Raw genomic sequence first — 16024 nt, forward strand, 5'->3', positions numbered from 1 at the left:
TTGGTCAGAGGCGAGCAACGTACCACGCGGTGGCAAAAAAGAACGGGGGGGGGGGGGGGGGGGCGTTCTTTGAGACGATAAGGCTCCCTAAATCTTCCTTCGCCTGTAGAGGTAAGCCTCCTTTGTTGCGATGTCGCCTGAGACGCAAACAATGCGGGCCTGATTGGGCATCCCCCTCGCTTCTCCTTTCACCTCCGCCTCTCAATTCATTCTCTTTCACCGCCACCTTCTCGACAACGCGTCACGCCAGAACGGACGCAGAAGAGAGCCAACGCGCCCGTCAGGGCTTAGGCTCGCAGCGCTACTGGAAGGCCACACTACGTAAGGCACGCTCGGGTTTCCTTTGCGTACGCGGCGACGCTCCGAGCGTTTTATTGAAGGCGCCTACTCGTTGGCTGGATTGAAAAGGACGCGGGGTTCTTTCAAAGCCGCGTCGTCTGCCTAGCGACGGCAGCTTCTGCTGCGTAAATCGTCTGCCTGCGCGTTCCAGGGCGCTCGAGTAGACTGTTACGCGCCTTAATTGCGCGACGCACGCTCACTGGCGCGCTTGGAGTGTCGTCTGTCACCTTAGCGAGGTGGGGGCGGCGGGGACGTTCTCGAGCAGACGAACTGCAAAAAAGCGTTGCGCGGTTCTAATTGGAATGCCTCTTTCGGGCGGGCCGCCGATTCCGCCGGTTGCACTAGCGAGCGTGACACTAAAAACTGCCCCAGCTGTGTAATGTAGCTGAAGCGTTGCGGCGGAAACGTTTAATTACAACGTTTGTCTATTCATTTCTTGTAGCCAACCAAACATCGTCTCACTTCCTTTTTTTTTTTGTTATGCAACGTCCTGTAGACTTTCCTGTTAGTCTAGATGTTTGTCATGTCGTTGTGGTTGTTCTGGCAAGTGGCATTTTTTAGTAGGATGCTTAAGCGTTTGCTCATTACAGCGTGAACAAGACTCTCTTTCTAAGCATTCTTTTTGTTTATGTTTGCCTTTTGCACAAGTGGAGTTCCCTGTCTTTTCATAGTATCCATACCGTGTACAAAGGTAAATGAGGGTGGAAGCCTCCGGAATAGAGCCCCGCGCGTTCCCCACGTGTTCTCTACAGCGCCTGTAAAGCGTGCTTTGCCTGCACGACATAGTTGTGCAGTGGTAGAGAAAAACTATGAGCACAATTGTATGTCTTGTTTTTTTCTGTTGTTGTTGTTGTTGTTGTTGTTGTTGTTGCTTTCTTCTTTAAATGGGCGTGCTGTGCGCGTTCGTGCATCGTTTCCGTCACGCCGACGATTCTCGTTGTGATCGTCAAGTCGTCGTCGTCAGCTCATCTCGGTTTCACTGCCACCAAAGGGCTAGGAAATACACAACGTTGTCCACCACCTTGTATTAGAGTTGATGCCCCAGCGGCATTGCGCAGTGAAAAGATTGGCGCACTAATCAGTGTGCTATAGCGCGCCTTTGCCGCTTGTTAAGTTTCGCGAGGTCTAACGCGCAACGCAGACTGGTTGCGTCGAAGGCCACAACGCGCAATATTTGTACCAGACTAATGCGACGTTCTCTGCATCGCAAAAAAGTTGGCCTGCAGGACGTACCATAGGTAAAAGACGACGACGACGACGACGACGACGACAACAACAACAACAACAACAACAACAACAACAACAACAACAACAACAACAACAACAACAACGGTGGTGGCGACGACGACGACATGGTGACCGCATGCGCTATTGTAGCCTACTGCAGTTGCAGTAAAAGAGCTCGAAGCAAGAAGAATGGAGAAGGGGAACGGAGGAAATAAATACTGCAAAGAAAGAGTCGAGTGTGAAGGGTAGTCTACAAGCGTCTACCTTAGGTTACGTTAGGCTACATTCAACGGCTTTTACGGAACTTACGATTAAAGCAGATCCAACATGCGCGCGTTGATAAAGCGCTGCCGTAGACAGAATTCGTGCACAGATTGACGCAGGAGAGCGTATTTTCCGCCGTTCAATTCCGACTGGGATTGCGTAAATTGTTTTATAGATGGGTAGTCATCGTTCTTCATTCGCGTTGCGCAAATCAAGCCACTCGAACAGGCTTGCAAGTTCCCAGCCTGGGTCATTCCATTGCGAGCGTCAATAAACACCCCACGTGTAACGAAGCGGCGCAATCAAATCGCACGAAAACCTAATACAAGAAACAAGCCGCGTTATGAAGAAGGCTTCATCTATGCGGGACGACAACGTTCGAAAGCGAAAGCAAGCATTGATAGAAAGAAGAGACGCAGCAAATATGGGGTGACGACATTGTTCACGCACACAAAAAAAGAATGCACACAAGAATGCACAAATGCAAAAAGAATGCACAAAAAAAAGAAGTAATAAGAGCGGAAATGATCCGGTAATGCTGGCAGAAATTAAAAGCGTGCTTGAAGATTAGCCCGGAGACGGAAGAAAAGGAAGCCGTTATAAAAGCAACGACGCACTTTGAGGACGTTCAGGCGACGAACGGTGCGTCTTTCCCCACTTCAGGAACGACAAACACATCATGACGAAAACAAGAAACAAGAAGGCTTACAGAGAGAGAGAGAGAGAGAGAGAAAGCGTTACTTTTGTTTGAGCTTCAGAGAGGCAGAATCACCCCAGGATTATCTAAGACTCCGTCAATTTTTGCTGTCGCTTTCTCCCGTCTCCAAACTCGCCGTCCGATTTCCCATCAGTGCTTCGGCGTGCGCGCAACGCACGGCAAATAAACAAGCTCATTTCGTTCTTCTTTTTTTTTTTTGTTCTGCGTTACACGCATAGCGCTCCGCATACAAAAGGGGTGACGCAGCGAAGGAACGAGTGACGAATTCGCAACGGGGAACAATACGCGTCGGTTCCGGGAAACAAGAACAACAAACGGCGGTAACAACAACAACAAACAAAACGAAGAAAGCAGAGAGAACGCCAGCTTGCGTGCTCTACAACAATGTCAAGTGCAAAAGGGTTGTTGCGCGGCGGGATGGGTAGAAGTGAAGGATGGGGCGCCGCGGCCGGGTCCAGATAACGGCACGGACGGGCAGGAGGGCGCGAAACGCAGATTTTCAGCGTCGAAAAGCAAACGTCGGAGTGGAGCGGAGGCTCGGGAGAGGAAAGAGGGAAGGGCTGAGGGAGGGGGGATCCAAAAAAAAGCATGAGAAAGGCAGGCAAACAAGAAGTTTAGAAGAGAGCAGATCGGGGAGTCGTCGAAATAAATCCGTCACGACCCCTTTGCAAGAACGCGAACTGCTCAGCGTTCCCCGACAAGCGTTACCCCGCTTAGTCCATTCTTGTTCTTCTCCTTACTCGAGGTAGACGCGTCCTCTCTCAAACTTGTTTTTTTTTTCTTTACAGAGACACTGATTCTTCCCAACGCTGTCACCGAGGCGCTGTTCTACTGTTTCGTAACAGGAGGGATCGCCTCGTCTCCATCGTTGGCGCCGATAAGTTCTTTCCTGAGGGGGTCCTTGCGGTCTTCTTTCGCGTGGGGGCGTATAAGTTGAGCCGTTCAAATCTGGCGGGCGACCGTGTGCGTCTGTGCGTTGTTTTTCCACGCGTCGTCGTCTCCGTACGCGGCGGTAATCATCAGCGCGACCGTATTCGTTTCTTTTTTGTTCGTTGCGAGAAGCGATAACAAAGAAACAAAGAAGAATTGTTGGGGCTGGAGGTGGTGGTGGGAGGGGGGGGGGGGTGATTTCTCTTTTTGACTTCCGATGGGGTGAGAAGAAAGAGACGACGCAGTTCTTTTCGAAAACAACCGAGGTTTGCGAGACTGCGCGGTTTCCTTCCACGCGGGTTTTCGAAATGGGAAAAAAGCGAGGGTGCGGCGGAGGGAAGGAAGGACGCCGGGGAGGGGGGGGGGGGGGGCGTTTGTTTTTGCAGGACGGCGGCGGCGTCCTTAATGAAGCGGAGCGTTAATGCGAGTTTATTTTGCTTCGACGCCTCCTTTTCCCCACACCATGCCCCTCCCGCATTATTCGCAACAGAGCGTTGCGCCTTCTTTTTTGGGTGCGAGTAGCAACCGACGCGTCGACGAGGTGGCGGCCACCCTCGTGTGTGTGTCGGGGCGTACTGAAGCATCTCTCTGTCTAGCGCGAGCGAGAGAGAGAGCATCACTTTTATTTCAGGAGCGATGAAATGCCCCCCCCCCCCCCCTCACCCACTTTTCCACCACACCAGGCACACATAAACGTACTTGCGACCCAACCCCGATCATACGTTGCTCCTGACCCCCGAAAACCCCTTTGCCACTTTCCTGGCGCCACTCTTGCGTTTCGTCTGGTAACCCTATCGCGCCTTCTTTCTTTCCCTTTTCAGGTTTTGCCCCGCCGAGACAATTAAAATGAACTCGTCGCACATCGCGACGTTCGACTCGGGCGCGCGCGCTGTAATTTACCCGCGGCTCATTCTGGGGAAACGTAGCTCCTCCCTGAAGAAGGAAGCTTTATTTTCTTTCGGTGAGGTGAGCCGTGGAAATCCTTTTTTTCTTATCGTGTTGACGTTTCCTTCGAAAGTACCTTGCTTTTATTTTTCGTCAACGGAGCTTGAAGAACGTGCCGCACCGTTCTTTAGTTAGTAAATGTGAATTTCCAGAGCTGGAGATTTGCTTTCCCTCTTATCCGTGTAAAGGCAAAAGCGAACAATGAACTCTCGAAGCAGGCTTTCCCACACACAGCCAACTTGCCCACACCAAGATGGCCACATTCCCGCTAGTAGCACAGTTAAAGTTTAGACAGGGCGTTTCGAAAGCCATGGACGATGGAGTAAACAGAGGGTGACAGAAACAATATCACCAGGTTGCATGTCGGTGGCTTAACAACGACTCCAGCCCGAGGTCCACCATCTTAGTTAAGTCAGACGGAGTGTGTGGATAGCGCACTTTCGGGATTTGCGTATCGTTCATTGTACATCCGCAGCCAAGTGGATTATCCTTAGCTTTTGCGCACGGGAGGCCCTGTCGATTAAGCTGTCCAAATGTATACCACCATAATAAAGTTCAGCTGCTTTGGATGCAGATTTTAATGCGAGAAATGCCTGGGTGTTCGGCGATATAACAAGAATAGCCCATGATGCCAACAGAGACCTTGGGCTGTACTAGCGAAAACTTAAGGAGGCTATAAATTCGGTTTTGTTATAACGACGTAACAAAGGTAGAGCAGGAAAAAATTCAGAGCCACTCCACTCTCAAGGTGCATGACCAGCGGAGCTGTATATAGCTATAGCGAAGATAAAATAAAACAACAAAAGAATATAACCCAAATATGCACGTAGTTATGTTTATTTGTATTTACGTTGATGTCATGACCACAGTAATTATGGCTTCATGGTCGCTATGATAGACGGCCATGGGCTCCGTGGCGACACTGGAGCCGTTCTCAGCGAACGTTACGTCTATGCACGACCAATGGCGCGTCCTGGAGACATTGGCCTTGGCGTAGCATTGAAGGCCTTTCCAGAGAAACGCCAAGAACCAGTTTCCGCCGGGACAAGACACAACGACGTTACAGTCGCCCACTATGAGGATGGTATTGGGGTGCACCGGGAGGATCCATCCAAATGTGTCGATCATAAAGCCTTCGAGGTCCCTCTCTGACGTTCCCGTATGAACGTACGCGATGGCGACAACGATTCCGTTCCCAGTCCGTACGGCGCACACTTGGGCACATTCTATGGCAAGGCTCTCGCACGTCGTCGGTAAGGCATATGGGCGCAACGACCATGGCGGCGTTCTTTGAGTAGATCGCAACGCCCCGCCCGCCGTCGCCGCGCACATTTCCGTTTCTGTTCCCGCCGTTGCTCCTCGTACGCGCGCAGTTCTACCGCAATGCGGACGACTCGTGGCCAAACCATTGTAAGGGTGAAGCCAAACTGAGATTAACTACGTCGTTCGCATATAGATTCATGAGTCAATTGCCCTCGATACATACATTGGCTATTCAGGTTTTTCTTTCGCTATTATTTTCGAGACACGACGGCATAAACGCGCCGCCTACGATAAAAACACGAGGCGAAACACATCAACACATCGAAACACATCCCGAAATGCTATAAACTAGCCTAAGACAGTTCCGCTGTAGGAAGCGCTTGAATGTGTACGTGTGTACAAATGTGTACGTGTACAAGTAGTTATGAGTTCGCGTACTCCCTCTGTCAGTGTGCCTTCTTTTTAGTGCTTTACCTTCGGTGCTAGCGCAGAATTTACGCTTCAGTTTAATAATTCCGCAATCGTACGCAAGTGATCTCGACAAGGGGACCATTTGATGAAAACGGTACATTTTTATTCTAGAAGTTTTTGGCGAAGGCACTTGTAGTTATCTAATGAGTCGCAGCGAACGACCCCACCGCCCACCGCAGTCGGAGCCACAATCTTTAATCGCTGCATTCAAAAGCAGTACGAAGCCACTGTAGCACATATGAGGCAAGATAAGAAAGACTTCATTTCGTGTCGCTAATTACGTGCAGTACTGACGAACTCGAGAGGAAACGTTTGTAGCAAAAAGTGCTTTCCGCCTTGGACAGTTCTTACACTCGGCTTTTGTTACTTTGAGTGAACTTATACATAAGAGGTAGCCTGCTTTGCGTTAAAAAGCAGACGACCGGACTAAACAGATCGACGGTAGAAGGGAGCTTTTTGCCAGCCTTTGTTCTTGAGATGGTAGGCTTTAGGCAAGTCGGGAAAAATAAACCGCCAAGTTTAAATGACTACCTAACTAGGTATAATCTAACTAACACACTGGAGCAATGGGAGGCACAACTCACCAACTCGGACCCGGAAGTGCAGAAGGCTCTTCTGGGTCACGTTCGACAGCTGGTAGAAGCCAGTGGAGCCCTGGTCTTGGGGCCCCCGCCCATCAAGATCCTACTCCCTTATGCCCCTTTCCACAATTCAATAAAGTTATTCTCTCTCTCGCTCTCCACCAGGATGACGAGTACAGAGCGGACGACAGCACAAAAATGCGTGAGACAGACGGACTAGAAAAACCATACGGGGCAGCAGAACCAGATGACGACATGTGTGATAGGGCCTTTATTGGCCGAGCTGTTTGACGACCAACACATATGAACAACCAAGGCAACGGAAGAAACGGAGACAGACGTTACCGACAAGACAGACTCCCCCCGTCCATCTATTCAGACCGACACCTGCTCTGTGTGCGGTCTGTATTTTCTTTTAATGTTTACGTCTAGCTTTCACGGTTCGTCTGCTCTTTTTTACCCTGTCGTCTACTTCGTTCACCACGCTAACCGCAAAACAGCTATGCACGGGCTCACCACTACCGTGTCGGTCGCAAAATCTTCGCCTTCCTTCAAAACCCATCGATTTTCCTCCAATCGGTTCGAGCCGGCGGTTCTTCCAGCTCGATAAAACCTGCGAACGCGCGCACAAGTCGTGCACAAACAAAGCCACGTCAGCGTATAATTCTATACGCCCACTATCTTCTCGACTGGCACGCACCAACTCTTAAGTTCCATAACGCTGCACAGTTATAATGAGCCAAAGTATACGGAGTTTGGAAGGGTCCAAAGGGAACATCGACGATTTCAAAACAAGGCAAACGGGACGACTCGAGATGTCATCGGCGAGACACGGGATTCGAGACTCCTCCGCGAGGAAAAGGGGGGGGGGGGGGGAAGCTTCCTACGGCGACACGAGAAGCGAAGATGGAAGGGAAGAAAGAGAGAGAGAGGGGGGTAGGGGGAAAGGAAAAGGAAGGCACGACGGGGCGATGCAATCCGAGCGCCTCGAAATGAGTTTTCGTTATCGGCTACCCAGGCGGAACGCAAAACTTGGAGGAAAAGACCGCGAAGGCTCGGAAGGAGGGATAGGGGGGAGAGGAAAGGAAGCGTCCGGAGACACCCCCCCCTCCCCCTCCAGAGTGCGAGATCCAGCTAGAGGCAACGAAGCGAGGCGCTTATCGCTTTAGCCCGGCGTTATGCGCGCTGGGTCGCCTTCAGAGGAGACGGCTACGACGACTGACTTTGAAGGAGGGGAAGACGCGGCTGGCGATCGGTGGCAGCGAGGACGTAGTATGTATAGCTTATAGCGTGTGCCGAGAAAGAAGACAGATCGATGTCGCGCGGAGTCGGTCTTGCGCCGACGGGCAATGGCGAGTCGTCGCTCTGTTATCGATAAACAATTACGTGAGAGCTTGCGCGGCCGTCTCCGTTTTTTCTTGGTCGCGACCGCGTCCGGGGAAAGCTCAGCTGTCTGCGCGCAGATACCGCGGAAACACCGACCGACACGACCGACACGACCGTGCTTGAGCGTCGATCAAGGGAGCGTGCTATGTCGCTGCAGTGATTTTTGTTTGTTTCAAGTAACGTAGGCGAGTAGACTAAAGACATACGCAACAGGAAGGCGAGGTGATCACCTGGTCTGAGACGCTCGTCAGAAAGAAAACAAACGAGCACAGAGAGGTAATGTGGGTTTTCGGTTTCGAGAGCGTAGCCGCAAGGGTGTAATGAAGGCGGATCAATGACCAATATTCTCCCTGTGAATGCGTCGTTAAAGGAAATGAAAAAAAGAAGAAAAAGAAAACATAGAAACAAAATGTGAATTACCTAAAGATTTTTGCATCCAGCTGAAGAGTGATAGGGCACGTAGCCGGGGACATAAGAAGTACTGTTGTGATCAACTCAGATGTACCAAACAACGCAGACACGGCTGCCACTGAATGGGATTTAGAGAAGCCTTGGCGCTGTCTGCAAAAAAAAAAGGGAAGCACTGGTTTAGTTAAAACGTTGACGCACTTGTTTTCATTCTTTACAGTAATCTTGTGACGTGTACTAATATCGTATTATGCTTACGGCAGCATAACTTGCGCAATCACTGGCTTATAGATAAATCAGTGACGAAGGATATAAAAGAAAAAGGGAGGAACGAATCAACTAAATTAAAATTTAAACAAGACTCTTCACTCTTCAGAGCAAACGTGTTTATACGATGGGCGATGGCCAGTGGTTGGTCATGTTTCCTCTGATGACAAAATTCCGTGGTACTGTATCTTACTGTATTCGGCGTAGAATAACGTGGTTCCACATTATGTTACGCGTGGCGACACATGCAAAACAAAGTGTGCGTGTGTGTGTGCTTTATTTTTTTGAATTGCAAGGAGAATATCCCGCATTTGAGGCTTGTTGAGGAGGCTTACCTGATTTGGCAGACGTTACACGCGCGACATATCACAGCGTTCAAGTGTATTATTAAAGATATTCGCTAATTAGCCATCTCAGTGTTCCTTTTCAAGCGCGTGTTTTAATTGCAAAATTGAGACGGAGCAATAGTTAAGTCACCTCAGCTTACCACAGATCCTAAGACTAGCACCAATTCCGAAAAAATCCGAGTCCGATATCTCCTGGACATCTCGAAAGGGGGGCTAGACTTACAATTTCCGTTAAGCAAGCATGCATTCACCACTGCTCAGCATCAGTTTATAATTTGTAACATGTACCATCAAGCGAATAATTTAGGAGGTATTTAATGAAACTTTTTTGTATCAGTTATTCACCTACACATTGCGATGTGTCGTCCCACAAGCATCATCGGCCTCCTAACTTGATGCACCAAAAAAGGCGAAATAATGCTATCCGTCACAGGTTATTTTAAAAATAATTTCGTTCCGTGTAAGAAAAAAAGCACTGAAAAGAACGAAAGAATCCGTACGTCATCTGCAATGCGTTGACAACAGCACGTTACGATTCGTAGAGACTGTCGATTCACTGGCACTCGTCTCCGACACGCGTTTTAGGTTTACCATTCATCTCTAGATGGACCCGGCTGCATAAACAAAGTAATCTGCTTCTTTACTGGCATGCATAGCGTTCCAATGCTTGCGATGCCAGAATCGAGGCCTCGGCGAAGCATGCGCCAAGTGGAATCTAATTGCATATCTCTTTTCACTGTAGCTAATAGCGTCCAAGTGTTTCCAACGCCAGGCAGTAGTTTCTTGATGACGGCAAGAAGCGTCTTAAGTGAATATCCGTTCGTGTCCGTAGAATGGGTATCGCTAAATGAACAAAGCATAAAAGGTTTACAATTGGTTTCTTTTTTTCCGAAGCTGCGAACGAATTTCTGCGTCCTTGCCCCGGCGAAGCTAATGAATACTTTAACACTGGTCCGCGATATGTATTATTTGCTTATTTCTTTTCTTCTCCGTATGCTTCCTGCCAAAATGTGCAACAAAACCTGCGTCACCGCTGGGGTATATTTGAGCCCTCGTCATCCGTCAATATAGCCAGCTCGAGTTAACTTGAAACAACCTCAGGAGAAAGCTCATTTAATTTACAACTTTAGGGCTGGCCTGTTTTGGTTTGTCGCTACAAAAGCGTCTTACGTGGCGTAGTTCATCACAATTTCTCTTTCTCTTCGTCTGCACGTTTTACGTATTTAGCACCCGAATGAAAAAAAAAAAAAAAGTTATCCTGCAAAGGGTGCACCACTGCTGCACGAGTGGTTATGCGCAAAAGCGTGCTTTACGGCAATAAATAAATAAATAAATAAATAAATAAATAAATAAATAAATAAATAAATAAATAAATAAGTTGCAGACGTTTCAGGGGAAAAAAGAGAAGAAGGAAAAAAAGGGCTTTTCTGACTTGATGGCGCCGTTAGGACAATAGCAGGATAGCTAAGTAGTGACGTCACAATGACAGTGAATCAAATCATTTTCGATATCTCAATGACGGCCGTATATCTGAACGAAACAGCACGAGCGCAGGGTCAGAGCTGAATTCCCACGATATATCACAAAGCAAAAAGACACTTTCCCCAAGGAAACATAGGAAAAATTACTAGTTTTTTTAGAACTGAAATTTAGAAATCAATAATAAAGGGAAATGAAAGTTGGCGAGAAAGCAACTGGCGCAGGCGCAGGCCCAGAAGACGACGGAAAAAGATTCTAGGACGCTTAAGCTTCGCCTTTAAGAGCGGAACAAGATAGAATTCAAAGATCCCGAAATGCTTCTCACCCTTGCCGGCAGCTGCAGCTTACGTAACCGTTATGTTTACCGGGAAACGTTGGCGGCGAACGCTGTGCTCGAAGGCGCGATTTCTGGCAGAAACGCTCCGGGATCAGTCCACGCTGATCCCGGAGGTAGTGCACAGCCGTGCCCAAAAAAAAAACATCATTTTCGGGTTTCTGTTATAGTTTCGCACTTTTAATATTTCAGAGAGGGAAGATTTAACATATAAGGCACGCGCTGTCGGTGTTTCCTTTTTTTTTTTTCATGACATCTCTTTTCTGGCTGTCATTCTCGAAATTCCAAGCAATAACTTTGTCGAGAATGTAAGACGAGGTACGAGCAACTTTAGCGATAAAGTGGCGTGGAAATACGACCCGCGTATACTGCATGTCATATAGCAAGGCGCGGCACATGCATATACCTAAGTATATGCAAAAATTTTCGATCACGGACAACTCCGCCGACGCCGGCGCCGTTACCGACGCCGGATATTTCGGCAACACGGAGTCCTTTAACGCCATCGTGTTAAAATAATCCCACGCTTCTCGTTCACCGTGGGCGAGCGGCCACATCGCTAGCCAGAAGCAGCGGCAAGCCGTGGCAGGCAACCCTGGGGAAAGGTGCGCGTCATCTCTGGCGACGTCATGGAGCCGTTATGTGCGACAAAGAGGGACGACCGGTGGCTTGTTACACGCAGTTTCAAAGTCTTGGCAGTGAGCGCGCGAGCCTAATGGAAGAGCTCGTTAATGATCTTTCTCCTGGCCGCCTATCTTTGGCGAGGATCTTCAAAGAAAACTTTCGCTCGAGCTTTTTTTTTATCTGTCTTTCTCTCTCTCTCTCTCTCTCTCTCTCTTTGTTGCGGTTATTGAGACTTAGTTATAATTACATATTTGTTTTTCCAGGAACGGCTCTCTCGCATTGTCGCCGTCATCGTCCCAAAAGCCCGATGAGAAAGAGTTGAAGAAAGGAGAGAAAGGGGGCGGGGGGAGGGGGAGGGCGCGAACAAATAAATTAGCAGCAGCGCGCGGCAAACAAACAACAGAGGCCCGGAACGATAATGCTGAGGCGAAAAGAGAATAAAAACTTGAAGAAAGAAGGAGGGGGAGGGAAGGCCGAGTTGGGGAAAGATCGGTGCGTGTGGTGCGAGTCTTCCACAAGAACGGCTCGGGGCACGGAAGGCGTGGAGAGGGCGCAGGCATCAGGCGAGGGATCGTGGGCGCGCGTCGTTAATGAAGTTCGTCTTGATTTCGAGGCCCCGTGACGCGCGAGATAATATCGGCCCACTCGTTTACTCGTTCCTCATACGAGCACGCAGCCGGCACGGTTTCGTCTCCGAGCAACGCCCTTCTTTGGCGCGTTCGTCTGCCGTATACGCGCGATCGCCTTATCTTTCTTTTTTCGTTGTTCGTACAAAGAAGAAGAAAGAAGGGGGGAAAAGGAAGAAAGCCTCGTGTGCCTACTTTAAGTTGTGCGGGTGACAACGGCTTAGAACAAGCAGGAATGACCTGAGCAGATGGCGAGCCTTCTCGTTGTTGTGTTCTTTTTATTTATTTTTTTCAGCGGCGCCTTACGCCTCGCGCGACAAACACCGCAGCCGCGGCTCCTGATTTGAGGAAGGGAATGTGGGGATTGAGGGTGCGCTGCTTTTTTTGAGAAAGTGAACCGGAAATACGTTGGGTGTTGTTGTTTTACGTGTGCTTGTCTGTATACCCTCTTTCTACTACGCTGTGTTGTTTTCAAGAATGAACACACTGGTCCGCTCAGATAAGGGTGTTATTTCGCCCACGTTGCGCACATGCGAGCGATGAGTACACACGTCAGGCGCTTCCTGAATATCAGACTTCACTGCTCCCGCATATTCAATTACTTCAAACTTGAATCTTAGATTGCGGTGTTTAACGTCCAGACGCTGCCCAGTTCGCTATGCGGGACGTCGCAGCGAAGAAGTCAGAAGTGGTTTTGACGCTTTTTTTAAGTGCGTCCAAACCACCAGTGAACTCGCATCCTTGCATTTCGCCCGCACTGCAAGGCAGGCCGTTGCGAGCGAACGTCGAACCTGCGACCTCGTGATCAGCAGTACAGCGCCATAACCACCAAGCCTCCGTGATCGGTGAAGCGTCAATTCGAAGTCCGCAGTGAGCACAGAGTCCATGTGGCGTAGTTCGTACGCCCGTAGCCATACGCCCGCGTGCGAATCCATAACAACTCTTCGAGCTGCGAGAAAGCTCCTGGAATATTTAAGAAAGTCGTGGGGGACAGACACGTCCCAACACTGTCTTCTAAGCGAGCCACTCGCGTTCAAAGATCCTAGCTGCTGCTGCACCATCTTCCTTTAGCATCTGGCGCTTCGTAGAATTTCGCCGCGTTTCGCGATTTCAGCCCCAAATCGGACACGGCGTAGTGGCCCTTTCGTGCAATCAGAACAGACAAGATGGCGAGGTCGACTACATGGCGGAATTCGACAATGTCAAACATAACACTCCTGGGTGCTCCTCGTCGCCTCAAAGCCGCCGTGCAGGGCGAAACCTATTCTTTTCTTCGACTACTGCGCATCCCTCTGCGTTATACAGCAGGGCAACTAAGATTACTTAATTCACGTTTACGCCGCTCGATAAAATAAACTCGGCCAACGTGATGCCATGCGTCCCGTCCACCTTTCCCGGTTCCTTCCGAATGCCGCGGCCAGCCAGCAGTCGCCAACACGTCTGCAAATACACTTCGAGGGATAAAAAAAAGAAACAACGGCGGGGACGTCGTCGCGCGCCTCGAATATGGGCCTCTCCGTTCTCACGCACCTTACATACACACTTCGAGGCATATAAAAAAGAAACACCGGCGGGGACGTCGTCGCGCGCCTCGAATATGGGCCTGCCTCTCCGTTCTCACGCACCTTACAATCCCGAGTAACGAACGAACGAACGGGCGTCGGAAAATGCAAAGCGCGCAGAAAGGCAAACGGGTCCGCAGCGAAAACGCGTCGTGTCTCCTCCCCCTCCCCCCCCCCCCACCTCCATTTCGCGCCTGTTTGCACTGCGTGCGAGGAAAAACGAGCGCGTGTCACGAACGCCGCGCACGCGGCCGCCGCCGCCGCCAAGCCGCCGGACTCTGCGTCACGCTCCGTCGCGTTCGCCTCTACCCATTTCTGTTTCTTCTTCTTTCTTCTTCTTCTCCTGTCTCTATTTCTTTCTTTCTTTCTCTTTCTTTCCTTCTTTCTTTTTTTGCTTCCACGCTTTATCGCCCGTAAACGTTCACCACCACCACCGCGGTGGCGAGCTGCTTGTTTCGCGCGGGTCTGCCGAAATTTAATGGGATTCGATCGAGCTGGCTCGCGACCGGCGCCGCCGCCGACTCAAGAAGGACTCGCGCCGCGTCGCAGCGTCAACCGGGCCCCGTCTCGGAGGCTCGCTCGGAACTTCCACGCGCATATACGCGAGGCGTGCCTGCAGGACCAGTGCGATGCGCGACACGTCGACGTGCTAACGAGCAGCTTTGTTCTTTCTTTATTATTTTTTTTGTCCCCACGGTTTAGCGCGACTGTTGTGATACGCCACGCAGAGGTTTCCTACTACAATTACTAGATTGAACACGGGTGCGGTGGTACGCTCCGTTACCGTGGGAGGGATCGATGCGAACGCGGATTTTTGTCTAATCTTCGTGGTTCGCCTGTTTCGGACGTTCTCGAGGCACTATGTGAGGGCGGTCCCAACTGAATGTAGGCATGACTAAGAAAACAACGGAGGCATTTAAGCAAAAAGCGATCGCTCTACGCCCATGGGCATAGAACGTGCTAGTAATGGACATGTTCTTTTTTTTAATATTGGACTAATAATCAGTTCAATAAATTTAACTTGATAAACCTTAACTTGAATATTTGGTAAGCCGCCAGCGCAAATGTTGTGGAGGATGTTGGGAAATTAGCAATAACTGCGTTCGAAACGACTACGCTCTTGCGTGGTACCGTTACTTCATAAAGAAAAAAAAAACACACACACACACGAAAGAAATAGCGCGAAATGTTAAAGGCACCCAGTGACAACGTATCCGCGTGCCGGAAATTGCAGTTCTCGCGAGCGTAATTCTAAGTGGGACCGCCGGTATCACGATTTATATGACTTTATTCGGCGTAAATGTCCAAGAAATCATGTTTTTCAAAACGCGGAAACCAGCAAGACTCTCTACACGCAAGCATAATTATGGCGCGTTGTTGCACGTATATCACGATCCTTCGCTTGTTGCGATCAATTCGCCAAGTAACCAAGCCGTTCAAAGTCAAAAGGACGACGTTTAAGAAAATTCATGGGCTAGCCATTACTCGCAAGCTGCCTGAACCGCCACGCTTACAGCTCCCGTACACACTGGCGCCAGAGTTTCCTGTGGCAATTTCCTTGTCGTGAATTCTATGGTACGCCTGTCTTGCGGTCCCTTTCGCAGCTTGCTTCAGTCGATGCAAATTCAACTCAGCTTAATATATTGCGTTTGTGGGTCTGTTGGTAGGCGGTGTTATTGGGGATACGAAACAGAAGCAAATGAGAGAAGGAAAAAGGCGAAGCAGGTGACACGACGTGCGCAAAACGGAAACCTTGGCTTGCAGAAAAAACGCATTATTGAAATAGCCCGTAGTAGAAGGGTGGCAGTTTATAGGCCTATCGATAGGTGACAGTGACAGTGACAAGAACTTTATTAGAGTGTCTTGAGAAACTTGATACGGGGGAACCAAAGGCTCCCCAATCAAGTCGGTGGCTCCGCCCACGACGGGACAGGGAGGCGGTGACTCTCCGCGACGTCGCGGGCTCTCTGGACGGCCTGTAGTTGGTTCGTGAAATCCGAGCTCTTCAGCAAGGCGTCCCACTTGGACTTGTGTTCAAGGTCGGAGCACGCGTTGTACGGGCACAGCCAGAGCAGGTGGTCGAAGGAGCAGCATGCGTGACCGCATTTAAAGCACGACTGCGGGAAGTTGGGGTCTATCCAACTACGCGCTCTGGGGGTAAGGTAGGATCTCGTCTGCAAAAGTCTGAAAGTAACGGCCTGAGCCCTGTTCAGTTTCGGGCTCGGGGGAGGGAATTTCCTCCTACTGTGTCTC

This window comes from Dermacentor andersoni, chromosome 7 (assembly GCF_023375885.2).
Source record: "Dermacentor andersoni chromosome 7, qqDerAnde1_hic_scaffold, whole genome shotgun sequence".
Classification (NCBI taxonomy): Eukaryota; Metazoa; Arthropoda; class Arachnida; order Ixodida; family Ixodidae; genus Dermacentor; species Dermacentor andersoni.